General features: G+C 50.2%; 10 non-coding genes across 10 annotated transcripts; all 10 read left to right on the top strand.

Moving 5' to 3' along the window:
* Window positions 1-781: 781 nt before the first annotated feature.
* On the top strand, window positions 782-865 carry Trnal-uaa (transfer RNA leucine (anticodon UAA)). Its single transcript has one exon. It is a non-coding gene; the product is annotated as a tRNA-Leu (tRNA).
* Window positions 866-2,651: 1,786 nt separating this feature from the next.
* Trnal-uaa (transfer RNA leucine (anticodon UAA)) lies at window positions 2,652-2,735 on the top strand. The gene has a single exon. It is a non-coding gene; the product is annotated as a tRNA-Leu (tRNA).
* Window positions 2,736-4,521: 1,786 nt separating this feature from the next.
* On the top strand, window positions 4,522-4,605 carry Trnal-uaa (transfer RNA leucine (anticodon UAA)). Its single transcript has one exon. It is a non-coding gene; the product is annotated as a tRNA-Leu (tRNA).
* A 1,786-nt stretch (window positions 4,606-6,391) lies between these two features.
* On the top strand, window positions 6,392-6,475 carry Trnal-uaa (transfer RNA leucine (anticodon UAA)). Its single transcript has one exon. It is a non-coding gene; the product is annotated as a tRNA-Leu (tRNA).
* A 1,786-nt stretch (window positions 6,476-8,261) lies between these two features.
* On the top strand, window positions 8,262-8,345 carry Trnal-uaa (transfer RNA leucine (anticodon UAA)). Its single transcript has one exon. It is a non-coding gene; the product is annotated as a tRNA-Leu (tRNA).
* A 1,786-nt stretch (window positions 8,346-10,131) lies between these two features.
* Trnal-uaa (transfer RNA leucine (anticodon UAA)) lies at window positions 10,132-10,215 on the top strand. Its single transcript has one exon. It is a non-coding gene; the product is annotated as a tRNA-Leu (tRNA).
* Window positions 10,216-12,001: 1,786 nt separating this feature from the next.
* Trnal-uaa (transfer RNA leucine (anticodon UAA)) lies at window positions 12,002-12,085 on the top strand. The gene has a single exon. It is a non-coding gene; the product is annotated as a tRNA-Leu (tRNA).
* A 1,786-nt stretch (window positions 12,086-13,871) lies between these two features.
* Trnal-uaa (transfer RNA leucine (anticodon UAA)) lies at window positions 13,872-13,955 on the top strand. Its single transcript has one exon. It is a non-coding gene; the product is annotated as a tRNA-Leu (tRNA).
* Window positions 13,956-15,741: 1,786 nt separating this feature from the next.
* Trnal-uaa (transfer RNA leucine (anticodon UAA)) lies at window positions 15,742-15,825 on the top strand. The gene has a single exon. It is a non-coding gene; the product is annotated as a tRNA-Leu (tRNA).
* Window positions 15,826-17,611: 1,786 nt separating this feature from the next.
* On the top strand, window positions 17,612-17,695 carry Trnal-uaa (transfer RNA leucine (anticodon UAA)). Its single transcript has one exon. It is a non-coding gene; the product is annotated as a tRNA-Leu (tRNA).
* Window positions 17,696-18,611: the final 916 nt, after the last annotated feature.

Here is an 18,611-nt window from a genome sequence, read left to right as displayed (position 1 = left end):
GTAAAGAAGACAACTTCCGTGCGGTGTCCGGGTTTCGAACCCGGATCAGCTACTTGGGAAGCAACCATGCTGACCGACACAGCACCACCGCCTTCTGCTACGCGCTGCTTGCGCCGTGATGTGTCGCCTTCCCTCCTGGCGCCAGAGGCCGAAGGCAATCTCGCTGTAGGCGCTCAACGCCGAGTGGAAGGCGAGCACATGTGAACCCGTTTTCCTGGTGCTGCTAGGGCCATATACTGAAACTGAGCGCAGAACTAACTTTTACTGAAGAATCTGCCCTTTAATGCACATCAGGGCGAACACGAAATTTCTAATATGAAGTACTCACTGACGATCCAAAGACGTTTCAGTATGTACGCGTCGGTACCACCGGGGCAGTGCCTAAGTATTGTAAAGTGAAGGTCGACAGTTTGAGCCTCACGGGAAGTATTTCATTGGCTTCCCACGAGTGCGTGATGCACAGCGTGGCTGTTGCTAGGAAACGGCCTTATTTGCCGTTGGCCAATATCTAGTTTTCTTTGCATCAATGTGAAAATGTTCCTATTACTAAATACAGTTTTGCTAGTTACAGTTCAAACTAGAAACGACGGAAGAAAGCGGTCCAACGCGCCACATTGCTTCCCGAAAGGGAGGGTGCATTTTCTACGCCATGTCTGACATTGCGTCTTAAATTTTCTAAAACTGACATAATTCCATCCTACCGAAAAAAGAAACAGATTTCGCAGTGAGGTTCTTTGAGATATTGCTAGAGATGGAAGTCTCTGGAGCTCTTGCCTCGCACGTCAGATTGGCCGAGCGGTCTAAGGCGCCAGATTTAAGCTCTGGTTCCCGCAAGGGAGCGTGGGTTCGAACCCCACATCTGACAAAGCATTTTAAACATTCTGAAACTAACATACTCCCTTGATCTTACAGAACAAGTAAATTATGCAGGAACACGCCGCAGATTTTACTAGAGACGACAGTGACAGCCCGAGCGGTCGAAAAGAAATAGCGGAACATACTTTTCCTGCGTCGAGGTTTAGCTCTTCTCACGGACGTTTCCGTTGTTGTTGTGCTGTGGCTCTGGGTTCCAAGCGACAGCGAGAAAACCTCAACAGCAACGCATACGTGTTTAAATGAATCTTAAGGCCTTAATAAAGATAGATGAAACGGTGGTTCAGGTGCTGGAGTTCTGAAGCGGCCGTATTGCGTGGGCAGTATGCTCACTAAGTTAATGTGTCATGCTAACAACGGGAAGGCTATGGGTTACATCCCACCAAGGGATATTCCATATTGCTTCCCTAAAAGGCAGCGCGAGAGACTGCCAGGCAAATCCCAAGTGATCTGTACAAGGACTGAGATGTCCGCACGTCTGGAAACGTTCTCGCCGACTTGTGTGCCACGCTGACGACGCGGGTTCTCGTCCGATCACCGAAGTTAAGCAGCGTTTTTGCGTGCTTAGTACACGGCTCAGTGGCTAACTAGGAAGTCTGCGTGCTGTTGGAATCTTTTATTTTGCCTTTTCCCTTAGTTTTCGGTGTTGCTGCGCGGTAATGATACGGTCCAGCACGCTGACCCCTCTCTTGCCTCTCGGGACGCAAATTCGCGAACCTGCGGCCACAGTCAAATGAAAGGGTCCGTTGTGCGTTTGTCGAGTTGGTCTCTCCCAGTCGTTTCTAGCGCCCTTCCTCTACATATACGACCATTTGCAAGCGTCAGCTTTCGCGTCAGCCGAGCAAAGTCGAGACAAGTCGACACATGGGGACACACGATGCTGTGAATCGCAATCCGCACTAGCCTACGCGGAGCGGGACGAGGGGCGAAGGAAAACCATTCGTAACACGACAGTTCGGAAATTCGACGATCGCGAGCGTTGGAAACACTCTCCTGGGTAAAGAAGACAACTTCGGTGCGGTGTCCGGGTTTCGAACCCGGATCAGCTACTTGGGAAGCAACCATGCTGACCGACACAGCACCACCGCCTTCTGCTACGCGCTGCTTGCGCCGTGATGTGTCGCCTTCCCTCCTGGCGCCAGAGGCCGAAGGCAATCTCGCTGTAGGCGCTCAACGCCGAGTGGAAGGCGAGCACATGTGAACCCGTTTTCCTGGTGCTGCTAGGGCCATATACTGAAACTGAGCGCAGAACTAACTTTTACTGAAGAATCTGCCCTTTAATGCACATCAGGGCGAACACGAAATTTCTAATATGAAGTACTCACTGACGATCCAAAGACGTTTCAGTATGTACGCGTCGGTACCACCGGGGCAGTGCCTAAGTATTGTAAAGTGAAGGTCGACAGTTTGAGCCTCACGGGAAGTATTTCATTGGCTTCCCACGAGTGCGTGATGCACAGCGTGGCTGTTGCTAGGAAACGGCCTTATTTGCCGTTGGCCAATATCTAGTTTTCTTTGCATCAATGTGAAAATGTTCCTATTACTAAATACAGTTTTGCTAGTTACAGTTCAAACTAGAAACGACGGAAGAAAGCGGTCCAACGCGCCACATTGCTTCCCGAAAGGGAGGGTGCATTTTCTACGCCATGTCTGACATTGCGTCTTAAATTTTCTAAAACTGACATAATTCCATCCTACCGAAAAAAGAAACAGATTTCGCAGTGAGGTTCTTTGAGATATTGCTAGAGATGGAAGTCTCTGGAGCTCTTGCCTCGCACGTCAGATTGGCCGAGCGGTCTAAGGCGCCAGATTTAAGCTCTGGTTCCCGCAAGGGAGCGTGGGTTCGAACCCCACATCTGACAAAGCATTTTAAACATTCTGAAACTAACATACTCCCTTGATCTTACAGAACAAGTAAATTATGCAGGAACACGCCGCAGATTTTACTAGAGACGACAGTGACAGCCCGAGCGGTCGAAAAGAAATAGCGGAACATACTTTTCCTGCGTCGAGGTTTAGCTCTTCTCACGGACGTTTCCGTTGTTGTTGTGCTGTGGCTCTGGGTTCCAAGCGACAGCGAGAAAACCTCAACAGCAACGCATACGTGTTTAAATGAATCTTAAGGCCTTAATAAAGATAGATGAAACGGTGGTTCAGGTGCTGGAGTTCTGAAGCGGCCGTATTGCGTGGGCAGTATGCTCACTAAGTTAATGTGTCATGCTAACAACGGGAAGGCTATGGGTTACATCCCACCAAGGGATATTCCATATTGCTTCCCTAAAAGGCAGCGCGAGAGACTGCCAGGCAAATCCCAAGTGATCTGTACAAGGACTGAGATGTCCGCACGTCTGGAAACGTTCTCGCCGACTTGTGTGCCACGCTGACGACGCGGGTTCTCGTCCGATCACCGAAGTTAAGCAGCGTTTTTGCGTGCTTAGTACACGGCTCAGTGGCTAACTAGGAAGTCTGCGTGCTGTTGGAATCTTTTATTTTGCCTTTTCCCTTAGTTTTCGGTGTTGCTGCGCGGTAATGATACGGTCCAGCACGCTGACCCCTCTCTTGCCTCTCGGGACGCAAATTCGCGAACCTGCGGCCACAGTCAAATGAAAGGGTCCGTTGTGCGTTTGTCGAGTTGGTCTCTCCCAGTCGTTTCTAGCGCCCTTCCTCTACATATACGACCATTTGCAAGCGTCAGCTTTCGCGTCAGCCGAGCAAAGTCGAGACAAGTCGACACATGGGGACACACGATGCTGTGAATCGCAATCCGCACTAGCCTACGCGGAGCGGGACGAGGGGCGAAGGAAAACCATTCGTAACACGACAGTTCGGAAATTCGACGATCGCGAGCGTTGGAAACACTCTCCTGGGTAAAGAAGACAACTTCGGTGCGGTGTCCGGGTTTCGAACCCGGATCAGCTACTTGGGAAGCAACCATGCTGACCGACACAGCACCACCGCCTTCTGCTACGCGCTGCTTGCGCCGTGATGTGTCGCCTTCCCTCCTGGCGCCAGAGGCCGAAGGCAATCTCGCTGTAGGCGCTCAACGCCGAGTGGAAGGCGAGCACATGTGAACCCGTTTTCCTGGTGCTGCTAGGGCCATATACTGAAACTGAGCGCAGAACTAACTTTTACTGAAGAATCTGCCCTTTAATGCACATCAGGGCGAACACGAAATTTCTAATATGAAGTACTCACTGACGATCCAAAGACGTTTCAGTATGTACGCGTCGGTACCACCGGGGCAGTGCCTAAGTATTGTAAAGTGAAGGTCGACAGTTTGAGCCTCACGGGAAGTATTTCATTGGCTTCCCACGAGTGCGTGATGCACAGCGTGGCTGTTGCTAGGAAACGGCCTTATTTGCCGTTGGCCAATATCTAGTTTTCTTTGCATCAATGTGAAAATGTTCCTATTACTAAATACAGTTTTGCTAGTTACAGTTCAAACTAGAAACGACGGAAGAAAGCGGTCCAACGCGCCACATTGCTTCCCGAAAGGGAGGGTGCATTTTCTACGCCATGTCTGACATTGCGTCTTAAATTTTCTAAAACTGACATAATTCCATCCTACCGAAAAAAGAAACAGATTTCGCAGTGAGGTTCTTTGAGATATTGCTAGAGATGGAAGTCTCTGGAGCTCTTGCCTCGCACGTCAGATTGGCCGAGCGGTCTAAGGCGCCAGATTTAAGCTCTGGTTCCCGCAAGGGAGCGTGGGTTCGAACCCCACATCTGACAAAGCATTTTAAACATTCTGAAACTAACATACTCCCTTGATCTTACAGAACAAGTAAATTATGCAGGAACACGCCGCAGATTTTACTAGAGACGACAGTGACAGCCCGAGCGGTCGAAAAGAAATAGCGGAACATACTTTTCCTGCGTCGAGGTTTAGCTCTTCTCACGGACGTTTCCGTTGTTGTTGTGCTGTGGCTCTGGGTTCCAAGCGACAGCGAGAAAACCTCAACAGCAACGCATACGTGTTTAAATGAATCTTAAGGCCTTAATAAAGATAGATGAAACGGTGGTTCAGGTGCTGGAGTTCTGAAGCGGCCGTATTGCGTGGGCAGTATGCTCACTAAGTTAATGTGTCATGCTAACAACGGGAAGGCTATGGGTTACATCCCACCAAGGGATATTCCATATTGCTTCCCTAAAAGGCAGCGCGAGAGACTGCCAGGCAAATCCCAAGTGATCTGTACAAGGACTGAGATGTCCGCACGTCTGGAAACGTTCTCGCCGACTTGTGTGCCACGCTGACGACGCGGGTTCTCGTCCGATCACCGAAGTTAAGCAGCGTTTTTGCGTGCTTAGTACACGGCTCAGTGGCTAACTAGGAAGTCTGCGTGCTGTTGGAATCTTTTATTTTGCCTTTTCCCTTAGTTTTCGGTGTTGCTGCGCGGTAATGATACGGTCCAGCACGCTGACCCCTCTCTTGCCTCTCGGGACGCAAATTCGCGAACCTGCGGCCACAGTCAAATGAAAGGGTCCGTTGTGCGTTTGTCGAGTTGGTCTCTCCCAGTCGTTTCTAGCGCCCTTCCTCTACATATACGACCATTTGCAAGCGTCAGCTTTCGCGTCAGCCGAGCAAAGTCGAGACAAGTCGACACATGGGGACACACGATGCTGTGAATCGCAATCCGCACTAGCCTACGCGGAGCGGGACGAGGGGCGAAGGAAAACCATTCGTAACACGACAGTTCGGAAATTCGACGATCGCGAGCGTTGGAAACACTCTCCTGGGTAAAGAAGACAACTTCGGTGCGGTGTCCGGGTTTCGAACCCGGATCAGCTACTTGGGAAGCAACCATGCTGACCGACACAGCACCACCGCCTTCTGCTACGCGCTGCTTGCGCCGTGATGTGTCGCCTTCCCTCCTGGCGCCAGAGGCCGAAGGCAATCTCGCTGTAGGCGCTCAACGCCGAGTGGAAGGCGAGCACATGTGAACCCGTTTTCCTGGTGCTGCTAGGGCCATATACTGAAACTGAGCGCAGAACTAACTTTTACTGAAGAATCTGCCCTTTAATGCACATCAGGGCGAACACGAAATTTCTAATATGAAGTACTCACTGACGATCCAAAGACGTTTCAGTATGTACGCGTCGGTACCACCGGGGCAGTGCCTAAGTATTGTAAAGTGAAGGTCGACAGTTTGAGCCTCACGGGAAGTATTTCATTGGCTTCCCACGAGTGCGTGATGCACAGCGTGGCTGTTGCTAGGAAACGGCCTTATTTGCCGTTGGCCAATATCTAGTTTTCTTTGCATCAATGTGAAAATGTTCCTATTACTAAATACAGTTTTGCTAGTTACAGTTCAAACTAGAAACGACGGAAGAAAGCGGTCCAACGCGCCACATTGCTTCCCGAAAGGGAGGGTGCATTTTCTACGCTATGTCTGACATTGCGTCTTAAATTTTCTAAAACTGACATAATTCCATCCTACCGAAAAAAGAAACAGATTTCGCAGTGAGGTTCTTTGAGATATTGCTAGAGATGGAAGTCTCTGGAGCTCTTGCCTCGCACGTCAGATTGGCCGAGCGGTCTAAGGCGCCAGATTTAAGCTCTGGTTCCCGCAAGGGAGCGTGGGTTCGAACCCCACATCTGACAAAGCATTTTAAACATTCTGAAACTAACATACTCCCTTGATCTTACAGAACAAGTAAATTATGCAGGAACACGCCGCAGATTTTACTAGAGACGACAGTGACAGCCCGAGCGGTCGAAAAGAAATAGCGGAACATACTTTTCCTGCGTCGAGGTTTAGCTCTTCTCACGGACGTTTCCGTTGTTGTTGTGCTGTGGCTCTGGGTTCCAAGCGACAGCGAGAAAACCTCAACAGCAACGCATACGTGTTTAAATGAATCTTAAGGCCTTAATAAAGATAGATGAAACGGTGGTTCAGGTGCTGGAGTTCTGAAGCGGCCGTATTGCGTGGGCAGTATGCTCACTAAGTTAATGTGTCATGCTAACAACGGGAAGGCTATGGGTTACATCCCACCAAGGGATATTCCATATTGCTTCCCTAAAAGGCAGCGCGAGAGACTGCCAGGCAAATCCCAAGTGATCTGTACAAGGACTGAGATGTCCGCACGTCTGGAAACGTTCTCGCCGACTTGTGTGCCACGCTGACGACGCGGGTTCTCGTCCGATCACCGAAGTTAAGCAGCGTTTTTGCGTGCTTAGTACACGGCTCAGTGGCTAACTAGGAAGTCTGCGTGCTGTTGGAATCTTTTATTTTGCCTTTTCCCTTAGTTTTCGGTGTTGCTGCGCGGTAATGATACGGTCCAGCACGCTGACCCCTCTCTTGCCTCTCGGGACGCAAATTCGCGAACCTGCGGCCACAGTCAAATGAAAGGGTCCGTTGTGCGTTTGTCGAGTTGGTCTCTCCCAGTCGTTTCTAGCGCCCTTCCTCTACATATACGACCATTTGCAAGCGTCAGCTTTCGCGTCAGCCGAGCAAAGTCGAGACAAGTCGACACATGGGGACACACGATGCTGTGAATCGCAATCCGCACTAGCCTACGCGGAGCGGGACGAGGGGCGAAGGAAAACCATTCGTAACACGACAGTTCGGAAATTCGACGATCGCGAGCGTTGGAAACACTCTCCTGGGTAAAGAAGACAACTTCGGTGCGGTGTCCGGGTTTCGAACCCGGATCAGCTACTTGGGAAGCAACCATGCTGACCGACACAGCACCACCGCCTTCTGCTACGCGCTGCTTGCGCCGTGATGTGTCGCCTTCCCTCCTGGCGCCAGAGGCCGAAGGCAATCTCGCTGTAGGCGCTCAACGCCGAGTGGAAGGCGAGCACATGTGAACCCGTTTTCCTGGTGCTGCTAGGGCCATATACTGAAACTGAGCGCAGAACTAACTTTTACTGAAGAATCTGCCCTTTAATGCACATCAGGGCGAACACGAAATTTCTAATATGAAGTACTCACTGACGATCCAAAGACGTTTCAGTATGTACGCGTCGGTACCACCGGGGCAGTGCCTAATTATTGTAAAGTGAAGGTCGACAGTTTGAGCCTCACGGGAAGTATTTCATTGGCTTCCCACGAGTGCGTGATGCACAGCGTGGCTGTTGCTAGGAAACGGCCTTATTTGCCGTTGGCCAATATCTAGTTTTCTTTGCATCAATGTGAAAATGTTCCTATTACTAAATACAGTTTTGCTAGTTACAGTTCAAACTAGAAACGACGGAAGAAAGCGGTCCAACGCGCCACATTGCTTCCCGAAAGGGAGGGTGCATTTTCTACGCCATGTCTGACATTGCGTCTTAAATTTTCTAAAACTGACATAATTCCATCCTACCGAAAAAAGAAACAGATTTCGCAGTGAGGTTCTTTGAGATATTGCTAGAGATGGAAGTCTCTGGAGCTCTTGCCTCGCACGTCAGATTGGCCGAGCGGTCTAAGGCGCCAGATTTAAGCTCTGGTTCCCGCAAGGGAGCGTGGGTTCGAACCCCACATCTGACAAAGCATTTTAAACATTCTGAAACTAACATACTCCCTTGATCTTACAGAACAAGTAAATTATGCAGGAACACGCCGCAGATTTTACTAGAGACGACAGTGACAGCCCGAGCGGTCGAAAAGAAATAGCGGAACATACTTTTCCTGCGTCGAGGTTTAGCTCTTCTCACGGACGTTTCCGTTGTTGTTGTGCTGTGGCTCTGGGTTCCAAGCGACAGCGAGAAAACCTCAACAGCAACGCATACGTGTTTAAATGAATCTTAAGGCCTTAATAAAGATAGATGAAACGGTGGTTCAGGTGCTGGAGTTCTGAAGCGGCCGTATTGCGTGGGCAGTATGCTCACTAAGTTAATGTGTCATGCTAACAACGGGAAGGCTATGGGTTACATCCCACCAAGGGATATTCCATATTGCTTCCCTAAAAGGCAGCGCGAGAGACTGCCAGGCAAATCCCAAGTGATCTGTACAAGGACTGAGATGTCCGCACGTCTGGAAACGTTCTCGCCGACTTGTGTGCCACGCTGACGACGCGGGTTCTCGTCCGATCACCGAAGTTAAGCAGCGTTTTTGCGTGCTTAGTACACGGCTCAGTGGCTAACTAGGAAGTCTGCGTGCTGTTGGAATCTTTTATTTTGCCTTTTCCCTTAGTTTTCGGTGTTGCTGCGCGGTAATGATACGGTCCAGCACGCTGACCCCTCTCTTGCCTCTCGGGACGCAAATTCGCGAACCTGCGGCCACAGTCAAATGAAAGGGTCCGTTGTGCGTTTGTCGAGTTGGTCTCTCCCAGTCGTTTCTAGCGCCCTTCCTCTACATATACGACCATTTGCAAGCGTCAGCTTTCGCGTCAGCCGAGCAAAGTCGAGACAAGTCGACACATGGGGACACACGATGCTGTGAATCGCAATCCGCACTAGCCTACGCGGAGCGGGACGAGGGGCGAAGGAAAACCATTCGTAACACGACAGTTCGGAAATTCGACGATCGCGAGCGTTGGAAACACTCTCCTGGGTAAAGAAGACAACTTCGGTGCGGTGTCCGGGTTTCGAACCCGGATCAGCTACTTGGGAAGCAACCATGCTGACCGACACAGCACCACCGCCTTCTGCTACGCGCTGCTTGCGCCGTGATGTGTCGCCTTCCCTCCTGGCGCCAGAGGCCGAAGGCAATCTCGCTGTAGGCGCTCAACGCCGAGTGGAAGGCGAGCACATGTGAACCCGTTTTCCTGGTGCTGCTAGGGCCATATACTGAAACTGAGCGCAGAACTAACTTTTACTGAAGAATCTGCCCTTTAATGCACATCAGGGCGAACACGAAATTTCTAATATGAAGTACTCACTGACGATCCAAAGACGTTTCAGTATGTACGCGTCGGTACCACCGGGGCAGTGCCTAAGTATTGTAAAGTGAAGGTCGACAGTTTGAGCCTCACGGGAAGTATTTCATTGGCTTCCCACGAGTGCGTGATGCACAGCGTGGCTGTTGCTAGGAAACGGCCTTATTTGCCGTTGGCCAATATCTAGTTTTCTTTGCATCAATGTGAAAATGTTCCTATTACTAAATACAGTTTTGCTAGTTACAGTTCAAACTAGAAACGACGGAAGAAAGCGGTCCAACGCGCCACATTGCTTCCCGAAAGGGAGGGTGCATTTTCTACGCCATGTCTGACATTGCGTCTTAAATTTTCTAAAACTGACATAATTCCATCCTACCGAAAAAAGAAACAGATTTCGCAGTGAGGTTCTTTGAGATATTGCTAGAGATGGAAGTCTCTGGAGCTCTTGCCTCGCACGTCAGATTGGCCGAGCGGTCTAAGGCGCCAGATTTAAGCTCTGGTTCCCGCAAGGGAGCGTGGGTTCGAACCCCACATCTGACAAAGCATTTTAAACATTCTGAAACTAACATACTCCCTTGATCTTACAGAACAAGTAAATTATGCAGGAACACGCCGCAGATTTTACTAGAGACGACAGTGACAGCCCGAGCGGTCGAAAAGAAATAGCGGAACATACTTTTCCTGCGTCGAGGTTTAGCTCTTCTCACGGACGTTTCCGTTGTTGTTGTGCTGTGGCTCTGGGTTCCAAGCGACAGCGAGAAAACCTCAACAGCAACGCATACGTGTTTAAATGAATCTTAAGGCCTTAATAAAGATAGATGAAACGGTGGTTCAGGTGCTGGAGTTCTGAAGCGGCCGTATTGCGTGGGCAGTATGCTCACTAAGTTAATGTGTCATGCTAACAACGGGAAGGCTATGGGTTACATCCCACCAAGGGATATTCCATATTGCTTCCCTAAAAGGCAGCGCGAGAGACTGCCAGGCAAATCCCAAGTGATCTGTACAAGGACTGAGATGTCCGCACGTCTGGAAACGTTCTCGCCGACTTGTGTGCCACGCTGACGACGCGGGTTCTCGTCCGATCACCGAAGTTAAGCAGCGTTTTTGCGTGCTTAGTACACGGCTCAGTGGCTAACTAGGAAGTCTGCGTGCTGTTGGAATCTTTTATTTTGCCTTTTCCCTTAGTTTTCGGTGTTGCTGCGCGGTAATGATACGGTCCAGCACGCTGACCCCTCTCTTGCCTCTCGGGACGCAAATTCGCGAACCTGCGGCCACAGTCAAATGAAAGGGTCCGTTGTGCGTTTGTCGAGTTGGTCTCTCCCAGTCGTTTCTAGCGCCCTTCCTCTACATATACGACCATTTGCAAGCGTCAGCTTTCGCGTCAGCCGAGCAAAGTCGAGACAAGTCGACACATGGGGACACACGATGCTGTGAATCGCAATCCGCACTAGCCTACGCGGAGCGGGACGAGGGGCGAAGGAAAACCATTCGTAACACGACAGTTCGGAAATTCGACGATCGCGAGCGTTGGAAACACTCTCCTGGGTAAAGAAGACAACTTCGGTGCGGTGTCCGGGTTTCGAACCCGGATCAGCTACTTGGGAAGCAACCATGCTGACCGACACAGCACCACCGCCTTCTGCTACGCGCTGCTTGCGCCGTGATGTGTCGCCTTCCCTCCTGGCGCCAGAGGCCGAAGGCAATCTCGCTGTAGGCGCTCAACGCCGAGTGGAAGGCGAGCACATGTGAACCCGTTTTCCTGGTGCTGCTAGGGCCATATACTGAAACTGAGCGCAGAACTAACTTTTACTGAAGAATCTGCCCTTTAATGCACATCAGGGCGAACACGAAATTTCTAATATGAAGTACTCACTGACGATCCAAAGACGTTTCAGTATGTACGCGTCGGTACCACCGGGGCAGTGCCTAAGTATTGTAAAGTGAAGGTCGACAGTTTGAGCCTCACGGGAAGTATTTCATTGGCTTCCCACGAGTGCGTGATGCACAGCGTGGCTGTTGCTAGGAAACGGCCTTATTTGCCGTTGGCCAATATCTAGTTTTCTTTGCATCAATGTGAAAATGTTCCTATTACTAAATACAGTTTTGCTAGTTACAGTTCAAACTAGAAACGACGGAAGAAAGCGGTCCAACGCGCCACATTGCTTCCCGAAAGGGAGGGTGCATTTTCTACGCCATGTCTGACATTGCGTCTTAAATTTTCTAAAACTGACATAATTCCATCCTACCGAAAAAAGAAACAGATTTCGCAGTGAGGTTCTTTGAGATATTGCTAGAGATGGAAGTCTCTGGAGCTCTTGCCTCGCACGTCAGATTGGCCGAGCGGTCTAAGGCGCCAGATTTAAGCTCTGGTTCCCGCAAGGGAGCGTGGGTTCGAACCCCACATCTGACAAAGCATTTTAAACATTCTGAAACTAACATACTCCCTTGATCTTACAGAACAAGTAAATTATGCAGGAACACGCCGCAGATTTTACTAGAGACGACAGTGACAGCCCGAGCGGTCGAAAAGAAATAGCGGAACATACTTTTCCTGCGTCGAGGTTTAGCTCTTCTCACGGACGTTTCCGTTGTTGTTGTGCTGTGGCTCTGGGTTCCAAGCGACAGCGAGAAAACCTCAACAGCAACGCATACGTGTTTAAATGAATCTTAAGGCCTTAATAAAGATAGATGAAACGGTGGTTCAGGTGCTGGAGTTCTGAAGCGGCCGTATTGCGTGGGCAGTATGCTCACTAAGTTAATGTGTCATGCTAACAACGGGAAGGCTATGGGTTACATCCCACCAAGGGATATTCCATATTGCTTCCCTAAAAGGCAGCGCGAGAGACTGCCAGGCAAATCCCAAGTGATCTGTACAAGGACTGAGATGTCCGCACGTCTGGAAACGTTCTCGCCGACTTGTGTGCCACGCTGACGACGCGGGTTCTCGTCCGATCACCGAAGTTAAGCAGCGTTTTTGCGTGCTTAGTACACGGCTCAGTGGCTAACTAGGAAGTCTGCGTGCTGTTGGAATCTTTTATTTTGCCTTTTCCCTTAGTTTTCGGTGTTGCTGCGCGGTAATGATACGGTCCAGCACGCTGACCCCTCTCTTGCCTCTCGGGACGCAAATTCGCGAACCTGCGGCCACAGTCAAATGAAAGGGTCCGTTGTGCGTTTGTCGAGTTGGTCTCTCCCAGTCGTTTCTAGCGCCCTTCCTCTACATATACGACCATTTGCAAGCGTCAGCTTTCGCGTCAGCCGAGCAAAGTCGAGACAAGTCGACACATGGGGACACACGATGCTGTGAATCGCAATCCGCACTAGCCTACGCGGAGCGGGACGAGGGGCGAAGGAAAACCATTCGTAACACGACAGTTCGGAAATTCGACGATCGCGAGCGTTGGAAACACTCTCCTGGGTAAAGAAGACAACTTCGGTGCGGTGTCCGGGTTTCGAACCCGGATCAGCTACTTGGGAAGCAACCATGCTGACCGACACAGCACCACCGCCTTCTGCTACGCGCTGCTTGCGCCGTGATGTGTCGCCTTCCCTCCTGGCGCCAGAGGCCGAAGGCAATCTCGCTGTAGGCGCTCAACGCCGAGTGGAAGGCGAGCACATGTGAACCCGTTTTCCTGGTGCTGCTAGGGCCATATACTGAAACTGAGCGCAGAACTAACTTTTACTGAAGAATCTGCCCTTTAATGCACATCAGGGCGAACACGAAATTTCTAATATGAAGTACTCACTGACGATCCAAAGACGTTTCAGTATGTACGCGTCGGTACCACCGGGGCAGTGCCTAAGTATTGTAAAGTGAAGGTCGACAGTTTGAGCCTCACGGGAAGTATTTCATTGGCTTCCCACGAGTGCGTGATGCACAGCGTGGCTGTTGCTAGGAAACGGCCTTATTTGCCGTTGGCCAATATCTAGTTTTCTTTGCATCAATGTGAAAATGTTCCTATTACTAAATACAGTTTTGCTAGTTACAGTTCAAACTAGAAACGACGGAAGAAAGCGGTCCAACGCGCCACATTGCTTCCCGAAAGGGAGGGTGCATTTTCTACGCCATGTCTGACATTGCGTCTTAAATTTTCTAAAACTGACATAATTCCATCCTACCGAAAAAAGAAACAGATTTCGCAGTGAGGTTCTTTGAGATATTGCTAGAGATGGAAGTCTCTGGAGCTCTTGCCTCGCACGTCAGATTGGCCGAGCGGTCTAAGGCGCCAGATTTAAGCTCTGGTTCCCGCAAGGGAGCGTGGGTTCGAACCCCACATCTGACAAAGCATTTTAAACATTCTGAAACTAACATACTCCCTTGATCTTACAGAACAAGTAAATTATGCAGGAACACGCCGCAGATTTTACTAGAGACGACAGTGACAGCCCGAGCGGTCGAAAAGAAATAGCGGAACATACTTTTCCTGCGTCGAGGTTTAGCTCTTCTCACGGACGTTTCCGTTGTTGTTGTGCTGTGGCTCTGGGTTCCAAGCGACAGCGAGAAAACCTCAACAGCAACGCATACGTGTTTAAATGAATCTTAAGGCCTTAATAAAGATAGATGAAACGGTGGTTCAGGTGCTGGAGTTCTGAAGCGGCCGTATTGCGTGGGCAGTATGCTCACTAAGTTAATGTGTCATGCTAACAACGGGAAGGCTATGGGTTACATCCCACCAAGGGATATTCCATATTGCTTCCCTAAAAGGCAGCGCGAGAGACTGCCAGGCAAATCCCAAGTGATCTGTACAAGGACTGAGATGTCCGCACGTCTGGAAACGTTCTCGCCGACTTGTGTGCCACGCTGACGACGCGGGTTCTCGTCCGATCACCGAAGTTAAGCAGCGTTTTTGCGTGCTTAGTACACGGCTCAGTGGCTAACTAGGAAGTCTGCGTGCTGTTGGAATCTTTTATTTTGCCTTTTCCCTTAGTTTTCGGTGTTGCTGCGCGGTAATGATACGGTCCAGCACGCTGACCCCTCTCTTGCCTCTCGGGACGCAAATTCGCGAACCTGCGGCCACAGTCAAATGAAAGGGTCCGTTGTGCGTTTGTCGAGTTGGTCTCTCCCAGTCGTTTCTAGCGCCCTTCCTCTACATATACGACCATTTGCAAGCGTCAGCTTTCGCGTCAGCCGAGCAAAGTCGAGACAAGTCGACACATGGGGACACACGATGCTGTGAATCGCAATCCGCACTAGCCTACGCGGAGCGGGACGAGGGGCGAAGGAAAACCATTCGTAACACGACAGTTCGGAAATTCGACGATCGCGAGCGTTGGAAACACTCTCCTGGGTAAAGAAGACAACTTCGGTGCGGTGTCCGGGTTTCGAACCCGGATCAGCTACTTGGGAAGCAACCATGCTGACCGACACAGCACCACCGCCTTCTGCTACGCGCTGCTTGCGCCGTGATGTGTCGCCTTCCCTCCTGGCGCCAGAGGCCGAAGGCAATCTCGCTGTAGGCGCTCAACGCCGAGTGGAAGGCGAGCACATGTGAACCCGTTTTCCTGGTGCTGCTAGGGCCATATACTGAAACTGAGCGCAGAACTAACTTTTACTGAAGAATCTGCCCTTTAATGCACATCAGGGCGAACACGAAATTTCTAATATGAAGTACTCACTGACGATCCAAAGACGTTTCAGTATGTACGCGTCGGTACCACCGGGGCAGTGCCTAAGTATTGTAAAGTGAAGGTCGACAGTTTGAGCCTCACGGGAAGTATTTCATTGGCTTCCCACGAGTGCGTGATGCACAGCGTGGCTGTTGCTAGGAAACGGCCTTATTTGCCGTTGGCCAATATCTAGTTTTCTTTGCATCAATGTGAAAATGTTCCTATTACTAAATACAGTTTTGCTAGTTACAGTTCAAACTAGAAACGACGGAAGAAAGCGGTCCAACGCGCCACATTGCTTCCCGAAAGGGAGGGTGCATTTTCTACGCCATGTCTGACATTGCGTCTTAAATTTTCTAAAACTGACATAATTCCATCCTACCGAAAAAAGAAACAGATTTCGCAGTGAGGTTCTTTGAGATATTGCTAGAGATGGAAGTCTCTGGAGCTCTTGCCTCGCACGTCAGATTGGCCGAGCGGTCTAAGGCGCCAGATTTAAGCTCTGGTTCCCGCAAGGGAGCGTGGGTTCGAACCCCACATCTGACAAAGCATTTTAAACATTCTGAAACTAACATACTCCCTTGATCTTACAGAACAAGTAAATTATGCAGGAACACGCCGCAGATTTTACTAGAGACGACAGTGACAGCCCGAGCGGTCGAAAAGAAATAGCGGAACATACTTTTCCTGCGTCGAGGTTTAGCTCTTCTCACGGACGTTTCCGTTGTTGTTGTGCTGTGGCTCTGGGTTCCAAGCGACAGCGAGAAAACCTCAACAGCAACGCATACGTGTTTAAATGAATCTTAAGGCCTTAATAAAGATAGATGAAACGGTGGTTCAGGTGCTGGAGTTCTGAAGCGGCCGTATTGCGTGGGCAGTATGCTCACTAAGTTAATGTGTCATGCTAACAACGGGAAGGCTATGGGTTACATCCCACCAAGGGATATTCCATATTGCTTCCCTAAAAGGCAGCGCGAGAGACTGCCAGGCAAATCCCAAGTGATCTGTACAAGGACTGAGATGTCCGCACGTCTGGAAACGTTCTCGCCGACTTGTGTGCCACGCTGACGACGCGGGTTCTCGTCCGATCACCGAAGTTAAGCAGCGTTTTTGCGTGCTTAGTACACGGCTCAGTGGCTAACTAGGAAGTCTGCGTGCTGTTGGAATCTTTTATTTTGCCTTTTCCCTTAGTTTTCGGTGTTGCTGCGCGGTAATGATACGGTCCAGCACGCTGACCCCTCTCTTGCCTCTCGGGACGCAAATTCGCGAACCTGCGGCCACAGTCAAATGAAAGGGTCCGTTGTGCGTTTGTCGAGTTGGTCTCTCCCAGTCGTTTCTAGCGCCCTTCCTCTACATATACGACCATTTGCAAGCGTCAGCTTTCGCGTCAGCCGAGCAAAGTCGAGACAAGTCGACACATGGGGACACACGATGCTGTGAATCGCAATCCGCACTAGCCTACGCGGAGCGGGACGAGGGGCGAAGGAAAACCATTCGTAACACGACAGTTCGGAAATTCGACGATCGCGAGCGTTGGAAACACTCTCCTGGGTAAAGAAGACAACTTCGGTGCGGTGTCCGGGTTTCGAACCCGGATCAGCTACTTGGGAAGCAACCATGCTGACCGACACAGCACCACCGCCTTCTGCTACGCGCTGCTTGCGCCGTGATGTGTCGCCTTCCCTCCTGGCGCCAGAGGCCGAAGGCAATCTCGCTGTAGGCGCTCAACGCCGAGTGGAAGGCGAGCACATGTGAACCCGTTTTCCTGGTGCTGCTAGGGCCATATACTGAAACTGAGCGCAGAACTAACTTTTACTGAAGAATCTGCCCTTTAATGCACATCAGGGCGAACACGAAATTTCTAATATGAAGTACTCACTGACGATCCAAAGACGTTTCAGTATGTACGCGTCGGTACCACCGGGGCAGTGCCTAAGTATTGTAAAGTGAAGGTCGACAGTTTGAGCCTCACGGGAAGTATTTCATTGGCTTCCCACGAGTGCGTGATGCACAGCGTGGCTGTTGCTAGGAAACGGCCTTATTTGCCGTTGGCCAATATCTAGTTTTCTTTGCATCAATGTGAAAATGTTCCTATTACTAAATACAGTTTTGCTAGTTACAGTTCAAACTAGAAACGACGGAAGAAAGCGGTCCAACGCGCCACATTGCTTCCCGAAAGGGAGGGTGCATTTTCTACGCCATGTCTGACATTGCGTCTTAAATTTTCTAAAACTGACATAATTCCATCCTACCGAAAAAAGAAACAGATTTCGCAGTGAGGTTCTTTGAGATATTGCTAGAGATGGAAGTCTCTGGAGCTCTTGCCTCGCACGTCAGATTGGCCGAGCGGTCTAAGGCGCCAGATTTAAGCTCTGGTTCCCGCAAGGGAGCGTGGGTTCGAACCCCACATCTGACAAAGCATTTTAAACATTCTGAAACTAACATACTCCCTTGATCTTACAGAACAAGTAAATTATGCAGGAACACGCCGCAGATTTTACTAGAGACGACAGTGACAGCCCGAGCGGTCGAAAAGAAATAGCGGAACATACTTTTCCTGCGTCGAGGTTTAGCTCTTCTCACGGACGTTTCCGTTGTTGTTGTGCTGTGGCTCTGGGTTCCAAGCGACAGCGAGAAAACCTCAACAGCAACGCATACGTGTTTAAATGAATCTTAAGGCCTTAATAAAGATAGATGAAACGGTGGTTCAGGTGCTGGAGTTCTGAAGCGGCCGTATTGCGTGGGCAGTATGCTCACTAAGTTAATGTGTCATGCTAACAACGGGAAGGCTATGGGTTACATCCCACCAAGGGATATTCCATATTGCTTCCCTAAAAGGCAGCGCGAGAGACTGCCAGGCAAATCCCAAGTGATCTGTACAAGGACTGAGATGTCCGCACGTCTGGAAACGTTCTCGCCGACTTGTGTGCCACGCTGACGACGCGGGTTCTCGTCCGATCACCGAAGTTAAGCAGCGTTTTTGCGTGCTTAGTACACGGCTCAGTGGCTAACTAGGAAGTCTGCGTGCTGTTGGAATCTTTTATTTTGCCTTTTCCCTTAGTTTTCGGTGTTGCTGCGCGGTAATGATACGGTCCAGCACGCTGACCCCTCTCTTGCCTCTCGGGACGCAAATTCGCGAACCTGCGGCCACAGTCAAATGAAAGGGTCCGTTGTGCGTTTGTCGAGTTGGTCTCTCCCAGTCGTTTCTAGCGCCCTTCCTCTACATATACGACCATTTGCAAGCGTCAGCTTTCGCGTCAGCCGAGCAAAGTCGAGACAAGTCGACACATGGGGACACACGATGCTGTGAATCGCAATCCGCACTAGCCTAC

The sequence above is a fragment of the Schistocerca serialis genome, chromosome 7 (genome assembly GCF_023864345.2).
Source record: "Schistocerca serialis cubense isolate TAMUIC-IGC-003099 chromosome 7, iqSchSeri2.2, whole genome shotgun sequence".
NCBI lineage: Eukaryota > Metazoa > Arthropoda > Insecta > Orthoptera > Acrididae > Schistocerca > Schistocerca serialis.
Note: the sequence above shows the minus strand (reverse complement) of the source record. Positions and strands in the feature narration are given on the sequence as shown.